Here is a 13,707-nt window from a genome sequence, read left to right on the forward strand (position 1 = left end):
TATCAGGGATCGACGCTGAATTGAGATCTTCCCAACCCCTGGTCCAGAACTCTTGTCAATTCACCATCACCTTTCATGAGACAAAATAAATTATAGAGAGTATGACACCTGTAACTCTTGAGACCTCTTCCCTGGTACCTTTGGGTCCTAGCTGGAGTATGATTTTCCTTAAGCCGATTAACAGATTGCACTTCACTATAGTATGTATAGTCAAAGGAATACAATGTCTGTCCTGACCACTCGTTCTACAGAAACACCAGCTGGGTGTCCATCTCTGATGCGTGCAAGCGTAGGCAAGCCTCCCTAAAAAACTGCATTCTCTCCAATAGCCACCTGAGGGCACTCAATCTGGAAAAGCTCCCTCCCTGGTCTGGAATTAACCTAAAGGATGAAACCGAGTCTTTCTCAGACATGAAAATATGAAATCTGGGGTCTGTGCACAGCTCTATGCCATCGTGCAGTCTGCTGCCCATGGTGAATGTGAACACTCCCTGACACATATCCTCTGGTGGGCCCAAATCATCAGAAGCAGCTTCGCCAATCTTCCTCTCCCTAAATCATTATCCTTCCAACCCAAAGGAAGGTGATACTTTAAAATCATAACGCGTGGGCACCAGTTACAGTGGCATTTTTGTTTTCAGGAAAGGATTGAACTAGGGACCTCCCCACTTCTCAGGTTAGTCTAACTGCCCTGGCTGGGCAGGCATCTGAGCTACTGCTGCCACCTTGTGGCCCTAGAAGAGGATTACATCTTCCTGGGGACCTAAAATACCTTGGTAACGACCCCATTACTTAGCATGGACCTGGTCTGGTGCTGGCATTTTTCTATTCCATTCCATTCCATTCTATTCTATAATTTCACCCTGAGCCAAATCAAGATCCAAACATTGATCAAAGTAGAGCTTGGCCTGGGACCTATTGTTGGCCAATCAATGAGAGCCAGAGTGATTTGGGTTTAAGACATGGTGCCGAAGAAAGAAATCTAGCCCATAAACTCCACGATATCTTTTGAGATTTCAGCAATCAAAATTTATATTCCTTTGGGCAGAGCACCTGCAGGTAAGGGTATTGTACTCTATGTGTTCAGAGACAGAGGGAAGAGAGAGAGAGAGAGAGAGAGAGAGAGAGAGAGAGAGAGAAAGCTGTGTAGCCCAACTGACCAGTTACAGTTGGGCAACACAGCTCCTTCTTTCTTAAATTTTTTTTGACTAGGTAAAAGAAGCCATTCTCTGCCTCATTTCCTACCTAGTCTTAATCACTGAATGGGTGTTGCCTCAGTCAAACTGAGACCTGTTAAAGACCTTAGCTTAAAAAGACAAAGGTCTTCCACTGCATCTAGGGCCATCTCCAGTCATCCTCATCTATGTCTTGCCACTGGACCCAGATGGCTCCAGAGGAGAAAATGAGGCTGGTGAGTTTGCACAGCCCTCCCTTACTTAAATCCAATTCACTTGCATGTCATGGCATCACCTCTTTGATGTCATGGTCCTCTTTGAGAACAGAGGACAAAAGAACAGCAATTCTATGAATGTCAATGTTAAGCACCTACTATATGCCAGGTCCTGTGCTGCCTGTGGGATCTGCCATTTCATAGAGTTGAGGGGTGAGTTCGAATGGGAAACTAAGACCTTCACACAGAAATAAGTATGATGCAAAGATCTGACAGAGAGAGCTACCTATACTCATTCATTGTCTGTGGCATTGCAAATTTGTAGAATCTTTTTTGGAAAGCAATCTGGTATTACAGCATAATCAGCCATTCAGTCAAAAAACATCTATTAAGTGCCCATTATGTGTCAGGGAAGGTGCTAAGCACTGGGGATACAAAGAAAGGCAATAGGTAGTCCCTGCCCTCAAAGAGCTTACATTCTAATGAGGGGAAACAACATACAAAAGGAAGCTGAAAGGGGGACTGGGAGGAAGGAGTCTAACGGAGTGCTTGTTACTGCTGCTGCCATTTGACCTTCATTCTCAAAGAGGACCATGACATCAGGAAGGTGATGCCATGACATGCAAGTGAATTGGATTTGAGCCAGGTAGGGCTGTGCAAAGTCACCAGCCTCACTTTCTCCTCCAGAGCCATCTGGGTCCAGTGGCCAGATATCGAGCAGGACAACTGGAGATGGCCCAGGATGCAGTAGGGAACTTTGGCCTTTTCAAGCTAAGGTCTTTAACAAGTCTTAGTTTGACTGCAACCCCATTCAGTGCCAATAGAGTGCAGCTGGATGGGAAATGAAGCGATATCTTGCCTAGGTACCCTCCTTAAAGGGAGATTCTCTTCACTGTGCAATCAGAGGGAGGAGCCCCAAGAGCAGAGGGTACTGAGGAGGTGTGATTTCCAGGGCTGAAGTGATGTCCTAGGATGAAGAGGTTCTTGGGGCCTGATGGAACAGTGCAGAGGAGTACAGCTGGAGGAGAAATTTTGTAACCTAAGAGTTACAAAAATTCTTATATCCTTTTGAATAATTCCCTTGTTGGGATATGCCCTGAAAGCATTGTCAAGAATGACCCAAAAAAGAACTCTTTGTTCAGAGATTCTCATAGCAGCATTAAATATATTTGCAAAGGAACTGGAAGCAATTTCAATGACCAACAATGGGGGAATGGTTAAATCAATTATGGTATATTAATATAATGGAAAACTAATGCAATTAAGATGTACAAGTATGATTAATTCAAAGAAATCTGGAAAGACATTTAGGAAATAATTCAAAGTAAAGAAAACAGAGACAGAAAAACAAAGTAAACACTAAGACCATATAAATGGAAAATTAAATGAGAAACAATAGACCAAAAATCCTGATGAGACTTAGGAGTGACTGAAAAGTTTTTAAGGTACTTTATGCACTGACATTAATTAATTTAAAGATAAACATTTGTTTTAAGTTTAAAATCAATGATTTATTCAAAATAAAGAGGAATCTGAACATTAATGTAAATAGTTACTGTTTAGTTATTTATATTCAATATTGTTTTATAGAAAACATTTATCAAGAAATTAAAAAATATGTATGATGTAAAGAAGAATATACCATAGATAGTTGGAGAGGATAGCATCATTCCCTGCCTTTTCCATGTCTGCACCAGACATCCAGATCCACACATTTCAGAACCCCAAGCCAGAGTCACATGTCCTGTAACCTTTGGTTCTGAGGAGTTACAGCCAGGAAATGATGATCAGGGAGCTCCTTGCTTCCCATCTATTCTCCCACTTCCAATCCAGGGCCCTGGTGCTAAGACTCTGCTCGAATTCCTCACCATTTTTCTAGTCTATCAGGTCTGTCACCTCAGCCTTTGATTCTTCCCTTCCCTTAATCTCCTACATCCCATCAGTTACCAGATCAAAGTAGCTCTTGCATCAATCCTTTCCTTTTCATTCTATCACTACCCTAATTTTCGCCTTTCTATCTCACCTGGCATATTGTTTAGTCGTTCAGTCGTTTCAGTAGTGTCTGACTCTTCGTGACCCCATTTGGGTTTTCTTGGCAAAGATACTAGAGTGATTTGCCATTTCCTTCTCCAGCTCATTTTACAGATGAGGAAACTGAGGCAAACAGGGTTAAGTGACTTGCCCAGGGTCACACAGCTAGTAAGTATCTGAGTCTGGATTTGAACTCAGGAAGACTCATCTTCCTGACTCCAGGTTCTGCATTCTATCCACTGTGCCACCTACTGGCCCTTATGTTGTAATAGCGCCCTGATTGGTCTGCTTACAGTCCCTCCTCAGTCCACCCTATACATGTACTACTATAAGACTGGTCTTCCATGGAGACACAGTTCAGATCACACTATTCCCCAGCCCCTCTCCTTAAGGAACTTATATTCTACTAGGTAATTGTATTTTTTTTTGGCATACTTTGGCACTTAGCCTAGTATCTTGCACACAGAAAGTGCTAATAAATGCTTGTTTGATGAATGAATGAATGAACACACATAATAATTCTACAAGCATTCATTTAAAGTGCCTCTGTGTGTGTGTGTGGGGGGGTTACTGTCTCAGGGAATATGGAAAATATAAAGGGAAATGAAAATAGCTACAACACCCCAAATCTCACCCCCTTCAGATACATGACTCAAATTCTTTAGATTCCTACATCCATTCATCCAGAAATATCGATGAACATTCTGAGACCCACATAGAAAGAAACAAGCACATATGTGTACATCTTGCACAGTCATATACCTACACAGACCTGTACAAATACATGCCAGCTGAGACACAGTTATGTGGGTAAACATATAAACACGTGCCCAACTCCCAGCCCTAGATCTTGGTGGTTACAAATTTTTTATAGGGTTGGCTGTTGTCCTTTGTTCTCAAAGAGGACCAAAATGACAGCATTATGTTAGAGTGAAGTTACAGTGTGTCCAACTGTGGCTGATCAGACCAATACAAGCTCAGAATGCTTTATGGAAGGTCAGGCACTAAGAGTCCATGTGCACATCTGGGGTGGATTCTCTAAATGTGGCATCTCATGTTTCTTTTGAGTTACTTCAATTCTGCTTTGCTCATAGAGTGCAGCACCTTCTCTGATGAGGATATACCAAGCTGGACAGTCCTGTCCCAGTATCATCCATGTCACAAATCAATTCCAAAGTTCTTCAGAGAGACCTTGAGAGTGTCCTCGTATCACTTCTTCTGACCACCATGTGAGTGCTTGCCTGTGTGAATTCTCCATAAAATAGTCTTTTTGGCAGGCATATGTTTGGCATTTGGACAATGTGGCCAGCCCACTGGAGTTGCACTCTCTGCAGTAGAATTTGAATGCTTGACAGTTTAATTTGAGAAAGGACCTCCGTGTCTGGTATCTCATCCTACCAGGCGATCTTCAGAATCTTCCTAAGACAATTCAAATGGAAGCGATTCAGTTTCCTGGCATGATGCTAGTATACTGTCCAAGTTTCATAGGCATACAACAATGAGGTCAGCACAGTGGTTCTGTAGACCTTCAGTTCAGTAGTCAGTATAATACCTCTTCTTTCCCACACTTTCCTTTGGAGCCTCCCAAATGCTGAGCTAGCTCTGGCAAGGCATGTGTCAACCTCATTATTGATATGTACATTCCTGGAAAGTATACCGCCGAGGTAAATGAACTTATCCACAGTATTAAAAACTCCTCCATTTGTTGTAACTGATGGTTTCACATATGGATGATATGGTGCTGGCTGATGGAGCATCTGTGTTTTCTTGGTGTTAATTGCTAGGCCAAAATTAGCACAAGCAACAGATAATCGATCCATATTTTGCTGCATCTCAGCTTCAGAGGCTGCACTGAGTGCACAATCATCTGCAAACAAAAAAGCATGCACCAACTCTCCCTCCACTTTAGTCTTGGCTTGTAGCCTTTTCAAGTTGAAGAATTTACCATCAATGCTGTAGTTGACCTTGACGTAGTATACACAGTGCCAGGCACTGTGATAAGCACTGTGTCTCTTCCACGTGATGGCCCATCAAGTACGTTAAGATATCTATAATGTCTTCCCTAAGTTTTCTCTTCTTCTCCAGTTCCTTCACTTGATGCCCATATATCATGATTTCAGACCATGTCACCATATTTTCATCTTTCTCTGGATGCCCTCCAGGCAACAGAATTGAACATCTATAGGTATTAGGAAGTCACCAAAGACTTCTGAGTAGAAGAATGACAAGACCAGCTCTTTTTGTAGGAATGATTATTCAAAAGAGATAATGCATGTAAATGTGCTTTAACATTGTAAAATGTAAGATTTTAATTCAATTAAATTCAGCGAGCATTTATTAAGCACTTATTGTATGTCAAGCACTGTGCTAGGTGATGGGGATACATAGGCAAAATTTTTAAAACATCTCAAAGTGTTTACATTCTATTGGAACATATTGTGCATGATGTATTAGTAAATGCAAAATATATTTTAAATAATTGCCCAGTGTAGAGGGGGGAGAGGCAGGGAAGGTCAGGGATAGGGGAGAGTTCTATAATGAACCACACTTTGCTAACAATAGAGTTATCCAGAATCCAGAAGGTCCAGTGGAAGAGAGGGAAGAGTGGTATTGAGATATGGAAGAGACAGGAATGCCTTGGATGTGGTTAAAGGAGAAGAGAATGCTGGTTAGGCTTATGAAGCCTAAAGTTCAGAAGCACAATGAGTAGTACCATACAATATCACAAGCTTCACGGTTGCAAAGGTAATATTGATTTCATTATCAGTTCTAGAGAAAGAGGTGGCAGGGAAGGAGTATCACACAGTATTAGAAGTGGGATTTGAACTCAGATTCTCTGCCTTCATATCGGGTCATCTTTCTACTATGATATGATGCCTCCTGGGGTGTCCTTGAGCAATGGCAGGCCACATGGGTACTCAGCTTTTCTCTGTCTCTTTCTTCATCTATAGTCCTGAGTATTGTTGTTGTTGTTTCTTCCTTTTCCAGTCATGCCTGACTCATCACGGCCCCTTTTGAGGCTTTCTTGGCTAAGATACTGGAGTGGTTTGCCATTTCCTTCTCTGGCTCATTTTACAGATAAGGAAACTGAGGAAACCAGGGTTAAGTGACTTGCCCAGGGACACACAGCTAGCAAGTGTCTGAGTCCAGATTTGAACTCAGGTCTTCGTGACTCCAGGCCCATCGCTCTATTCACTGAGCTATCCAGCTGCCCCATAGTCTTGGGTACAAAGGGTTTGAATGGGCAATGTTTCCCAACCTTCTGCTCCAGCTAGTATCCTAATAAGTATGACTGACCCTGTAACTCCAGCTCTGTCACTTACAATCTATGTGACCCTGGGCAAATCTCCTCTTTGGGTTTTAGCTCCCTCATTTGTAAAATGAAGATGTTAGAATAGGCCCAGTTCTAAATCAGGCTTATCATCACAGAACCCCCTTTGGACTATATACCACACATGCTGTGTCTACTTCATCTCTTAACTGATTCTCTCACTCTCTTCTTGGGAAATTCTAGACCAAGACTGACAATGGCCCAAAGAAAGAAGAGAAAGACAAAGGTTAATCCTAGAAAGACCAGGCCTTGAAGCAAAAATATATTTGATTCTTCAAAATAGCCTTAAATTCTGGTCCTTCTAGTGAAGAAGAGGTTTCTAAAAAGTAGAAGGCATCATGGATAGGATAACAGGATCTTCATGTTAGAAGAGACCTTAGTGATCATCTTGTGTCTAGTCCAATAGCCTGATTTTATAGAGGAGGAAACAGGCTCAGCAAAGGGGAGTAACTCATCTAAGGTAACAAAGCTAGTGACATGGTCAATACTAGAATCCATGGGTTCTGACTCTATGCCCAGGAAAAAGAAAAAAATACAACCCAACAATACTGCAAGCATTGAGAGCCTCCGGTGCAGCAGATCACTGTACTAAGTGTTGGGGAAGATAAAGGGGGAAGCTTGGGAGGACAGAAAAAAAGGAGAAAACTAGGAATCTCACAAACTGAGGACAGCTCACCCCTTTGCAAGCTTAGGCTCTCCGGGGATGTCATATACGACTTGGGCCACGCGATGGCGATATTGTCCACCCCGAACCCTCCTGGGAGCTACCTCTATTGCCCCCTCTCGGTATAAAGTATACACGGCACCTTTCTGACTAATCCCGAGGGATCCGGCCTGGGGAAGTGGAGGGTGTGAGAACATCAAGGCGGAGTATGCAAGTCACAGCCAGGTTGAGTCTTTAGCAGTTACCCAGTCAGGGGCCGTAAATTTAAATTATGGGTCAAACCAACCAATTGAGAGTAGAGGAGGATGTCACAGCCAGGGAGTCAGCAGCCAATCAAAGTGGGAAGGGGCGGGATGGGGTGTGTGTGTGTGTGTGTGTGTGTGTGTGTGTGTGTGTGTGTGTGTGTGCGTGTGTGTATATGTGTGTGTGTGTGTGCGTGTGTGTTCTTAACAAAGTCCTTAGAATATTAGCAGATCTTTTCAAACTACCCTAGTTCTGCCTGCGATCTATTCTGTTCCCTGCGTAGCTTCAGATTTAGCCGGACGACTCCACCGGCCATCAGGAAATCCCCGTCACTTCACCTTGAATTTGAGTTTGAGGAGCTGGAATTGGAGCTTAGGAGTTTGCTGTTGCAAGCGCCAGAGGTTGAAACTTCTGCATGTGAAGGTTTCAGGGTAACCTGGACAAATTGAAGACCCTTTGCGCGGTCTTTCTCCTCCAAGCTGGCTTACAGCACCTCCCTGCCCCCTCCCCAGACTGGTCTGTCTGTTTGCGCGCATCCTCGGCATCACCACCTTGCAACACATAACACATAGTGTTGAAGCTCCCTCGACCTCTGGGAAATTAAACCCCATTCCTGCACCCGATAAAATCTAAATCTTCTGCTGTCGCAATCGGGAGCCACCTCCTACCAATAGTCCTAGCTCAGCGCCGCCTTTAGTTTTTCTTTTTGTAGACTGCCCCTCCCTTCCCAAGTCAACGTTTAAGGAACCCAAACCACAACTTCTATTCTCTTCCCCCCCAAAGCTCCTTAACCTGAGGATTGGGAGTGGGGGTGGGAACATGAGACTGTGGAGGCGGGTTTAGTGGGGGAAGATTTTCGGTTAAATGGGGAGAAATGGGAGTTCAGGTGAGATGGAGCTGAACGCTGCATTCTGTCTGTCCCTCCCCCACTCCTATGCCCCTCTTGCTTGGGACCTGTTTATACATTCCAGCAGGAGGGTCCGGGGGTGGGGGGGACTGGATGCTGGTCTATTGCCTATTTGGGTTGGAGACTTGCAGCTATTTTCTTTGAGGCTTTGAATAGCCCTGTTTAATGGATTTGAATGTGAAAGGGTGCTGGTGTTGGGGGGAAAGGGAGGGGCTGGGGCTGGAGACCCCCTTTGTCAGAGAGGGCCGCCTCCTCCCTCCATGGGGACTTATTCAGCATTTGGAGAGCTCTGGGCCTTTCTCTCTTGGCTCCTTCTCTTTCTCCTCTGGGTTCATTAGCATAGCAGCTGCTTCCCGAGAGGGGACCAGTCAAGGAAAAAAGGGCAGAGGCCCCTGGGAATGAATAGAGAAAAAATAGCTTTAAAGGAAAAAGGAGAAAGAAGAAAGAATGAGGAGACTGAATTGGGGTGTTTGAAAGAAGTGGGGTAGGTGAATAAGGAGGGGGAGGAGCCTGAAGGCGGTCTCTGTAGCTCTGCTTTTGGTAAGCCCAGTGGGGCAGGGTGGGCCGGAAACTCTGAGGCAGAGGTGGGAAACCCGAGGCCCAGGTAATCAAAGGAACTGTGTGCTGTTGTCAAGAGACTTATCTTTGGCAGGGATTTCACAGTACCAAACCCACTGCACTGTGTTGTAAGAATAACACTGAGTCCCAGTGAGGAGAGAGTAAGCTGACTCAGGTAAGACAAGGTCTTGGCTCAGGGACCTTCAACCTGCCTGTATCTACAGTCCTTTACTCTGCCCATCCTGCACCCTTTACAGCCTTAATATTCTGACTCAATTACCACTTAGACCTCCACTCTCTAGGGGGATTTCACAGCTGGCTCCACCCCTTTCCAGCATTGGTCCTCTTTCCTATGACCACACCCGTTATCCTCCTGTTTCCTCCCAACTTCCCTAAGGCTAGTTTGTCTCTCAGCTTTTAGTCCCTTAATATGTAATTCCTTCACCCGTAAAAAAACCCAAAACAAAACAAAGGAACACTACAAAGACAAGGTCTACTGCTTCCCACTGACACTTATATGTTATAGATCCAGAACTGGAAAGGAACACAGAGGCAATCTAGCTCAACCTCCTCATTTTACAGATGAGAAAACTGAGGCTCAGGAAGTTAAGTGATTTTCCCAAGGTCGCACAGGCGAAAGAAAGCTACAGACCTGTTATTTAGAATCTGATTTCTTTAGCAGATGGATACTTAGGGAAAAGGCCAAGAGAATTTTGGAGCAGGGAATGAATGGGAACAATGACCAGGCAGAACAAAGATGAAATGGAATGCAGAGGTGAGGAACCTGGGGCCTCGAGGCCACACGTGGCCCTCTAGGTCCTCAAGGTCAGCCAAATTTTGAATTTGAATCCTTTTAATTCAGCCAAAGGACCAGACTTGAGGACCTAGAGGGCCACATGGCCTCCAAGCCACAGGTTCCCCACCCCTAGAATAAAAGCTTAACTTCCACATTTTTATCCTGACTTTGATCAATGGATATTTTTAGCTGCATAACATTTTTAAAATTAACTTCTCAACCTAAATGACACCCATCTCTATCAACTTCATGGAGGAAATAGAGGGGTTCAGTATCAGCTTGTTGGATAATATTCATCAATCTGTCCCCGGAACGAAAGGTCAAAGATATAAAATTAGAAGGGACTGTTCAGGAAATCTAGTCCATTCTCTATAATTTAACAGATGAGGAAACTGAGGTATAGAGAGGATTAAGTTACTTTCCCAAGGTCAAACAGGTATTCATCAGCAGAACTAGGATTCTAATGCAGGCTGCCTGACTCAAATCCTAGGCTGTTTCCATTGCACCTTGCAAATATCTAGAGAACTCCTAAACAAAAGCAACAGCCCACACCCTTTCCTCTTCACAGATGCATACCCTCCATGCACAGCTACACACAGTCAAAATCTATGCATGCACATGAAGTCACACCCACCCTCTAATAGCAGCTAAACATAACAAGCACAACCCAGTACTCCTCCAATCCCTGAGGGCTCATGCGTCAGTCGATTATGATGCTACAGTTTTCTCCAAAAGATAGACACTTCTTTCTTTCTTTGACAAGACTGTGCAAAAAAAAAAAAGTGCTACTTGCAAGTGAGGAGTTAGTGTGTCCAGAGCTCTGGCAGCTCTAGGGCTTCAGGAGAAGCCCTAGGTCTGCATCACTTGTCGTGGTTGTTGCTTTTGCCATGGTTGGCTGATGCCTGTCATTCACTGCAGGATGCTATCCCAGCAGCAAACAAGGTGACCCCTCTGGCTTCCAGGGTTTCCTGTTTTCCAAAGCACACACACACACACATATATACATATATGTATGCATGTATGTATTTGAATGAGGATTCTCAGAGAGGTTGGCAGTTCTTTAGAAATAAAAACAATTCATACACAATATTAAGAATTTGTCAGGGTTGGGGATTTTTGTGTTTTGTTGGGTTTTTTTTTTTTTGCTCTGATGTAGGGCTATGAAAGGAGAGCTAGAAACATGTGTGTAGGTAATGTGATTATTTCTTCCCTGAAGAAGGGAAAATCATTCTTAGCCATCTGTATCTGCATGAAAAGAAAAGAAGTGAATCCTTCAAACTCAGAACTTTCACCTACTGTATAAAAACACTGCCTTTTATCATTTAAAGCAAAAGCATCAGTGGAGAGAGTTTTCTCAACTTCAAACACCAGTTTCACAACGTTTTTCTATCAATAGGAAAATGCTGAGGACCGTCTTTCTCTCCCTCCACCCCACAAGGAGAAAAAAAAAATCCTTGTACCACCCCCCTGAGAGGCACAAAGACTTTCTCAGTCAAATGTGTCTTTCAGAAAAGAAAACTTAATTAAAGGAGATGCAAATAAGTATATTGTTTTGAGATAAAATGACTTGGGGGTAGACCCCCAGTAGAAGCCCATCTGCCAGGCTCTTTCTCCCGTTCTGAGGTGCTGAGCTAGGGACCTGGGCTTCGGGCTTTCATGATAGCCTTACTAACATGAGAGTCTCTTAATGGAAACTCTGCAAAATAGGATATATAGGTCAAGGAAACCTATTACACGAGCTTGTCCTAGGAATGACGGAACCCCAATTCCTATACTACATGTTACTCGGCATCTTTTATCCACATCAGCTTCTTTGGTTGTCTTTTATGAGGAGCAACTGAGGCAGGATGGGAAATGTTAGGTAAGCCAGGATTTTAATGCTACAAGGTAGCTACAACTTAATCATTTAGACTAGTCTCCTCATTTTACAGACAAAGAAAGAGAATCCAAGGAGGGAAACACTTTGCCTATGGTGATAGCTCTAGCTAGTGACAGAGCCAGGGTCAAAACTAGTGTGGACAGAAGCAGACAGAGTTTGGGCTTCTGAGTCAGAGGACCCGGGTGTGAATGCTATCAGCTCCTACTTGTGTGCCCTCAGACAAGTCATCGAATCCTTTGAGTCTTTATTTCCTGTGTGTTGGGTGATGAAAGGATTGGCCGACTGGATCCTAAGGTCTGTTCCTTTCTAGTTCTAAATCCTGAGAGATCACAGCCTCCCTGAGCCCAGGACTGTGTTCTGTATCCACTGCCTGTCACTCAGGGCCAGAAGTACTTGAACTAATGACATCTTAAGATAAGGCCACTTTTAGAATTTTACTTAAGGGATAGTCTGGCCATCATGTGGCCATTTTCTCTTTGCACAGAAAAATATTTTCACACAGTAGTTCAACTTCTGGAATCACCCAGTAAAGCCCTATGAGGAATGCATGTGGTAAGTGATCTATTTTTTTGTATATTCTGGTTAGTTTCTTTTTCCTTTCCAGAACAAATGCTAACTTCATTTATTTGTCTGCCCTGGAAGGTAACTGTATGGAATAACAGTCACTGAATATCTCCAAGGTTAAAAAAGGATCATAAGGATAGAGATGCAAAGCCAGAAGAGGTTAGTCACAAAGGCAACTGAGTCTAACCCCTTCCTTTCAGAGATGAGAGAACTGAATCACTGAATAGTTAAGTGACTTATCCAGGGTCACTTAGCTCATAATTGTCTAAGGGCAGGATTTGAGCCCAGGTTTCCTTGACTTTGGGTCCAGAAAGCCCTCCCCATGACACCATGCTTCCTCTGAAGTCAGTCCATCACTCAACAAACATTTATTAAGTGCTTATCATGTGTAGGCACTATGGATACAAAGAAAGAAAATGACTTTCCTTGATCTCAAGGAGCTTTCATTCTAATGGGGGAAAATTCTCCTTTCTGAGGTATTGAGCTAGGGATCTGGGCTGCAAACTCTCATGATAGACTTACTAGGATGAGAGTCTCTTAATGGAAACTCTCCAAAATAGGATATAGGTCAAGGAAACCTAAAACACAGTCCTAGGAATGACTGAACCCAAATTCCTGTACTACATGTTACCCAGCATCTTTCATCCATATGTTTTATATCTCTAGCTGTATCTATATATAACATACACATGCGAGCAGCTAGGTGATAGAGTAGATAGAGGGTCAGGCCTGGAGTCAGGAAGACTTATCTTCCTGAGTTCAAATCTGACCTCGGAAATTACTAGCTGTATAATCCTGGGCAAGTCACTTAACCCTGTTTATCTCAGCTTCCTCATCTGTAAAATGAGCTGGAGAAGGAAATGGCAAGCCACTCTAATATCTTTGCCAAGAAAACCCCAAATGGGATCAAGAAGAGTCGGGCATGACTGAAAAGCAACAACAATCCACAGACAGAGTGAATGGAAGGTAATCTCAGGGGGAGAATGTGGGGAATGGGGTGAGATTTGACCTGAATCTTCAAGGAATCCAGAGAAGCTAAGAGGTAGAAATGAAGAGCAAAGCATTCCAGGTCTGGGGCACAGTCAATGCAAAAGCACAGAGAGGGAAGACTGAGGGCCATATGTGGATAAACCACGTATAGGCTAGTGAAACTAGATATTAAAGTTCAGGAAGGGGAGTAAAGTGTAAGAAGATTGGAAAGGTAGGAAGGGTTCAGGTTATAAAGGTTTTCAATTCCAATCTGTTGTTATTCAGTCATGTTCAACTCTTTGTGACCCCATTTGGGGTTTTCTTGGCAAAGATACTAGAGTGGTTTGCCATTTCCTCCTCCAGTTTATCTGAACA

Source organism: Phascolarctos cinereus, unplaced genomic scaffold (genome assembly GCF_003287225.1).
Source record: "Phascolarctos cinereus isolate Bilbo 61053 unplaced genomic scaffold, phaCin_HiC Scaffold_2;HRSCAF=192, whole genome shotgun sequence".
Taxonomy (NCBI): domain Eukaryota; kingdom Metazoa; phylum Chordata; class Mammalia; order Diprotodontia; family Phascolarctidae; genus Phascolarctos; species Phascolarctos cinereus.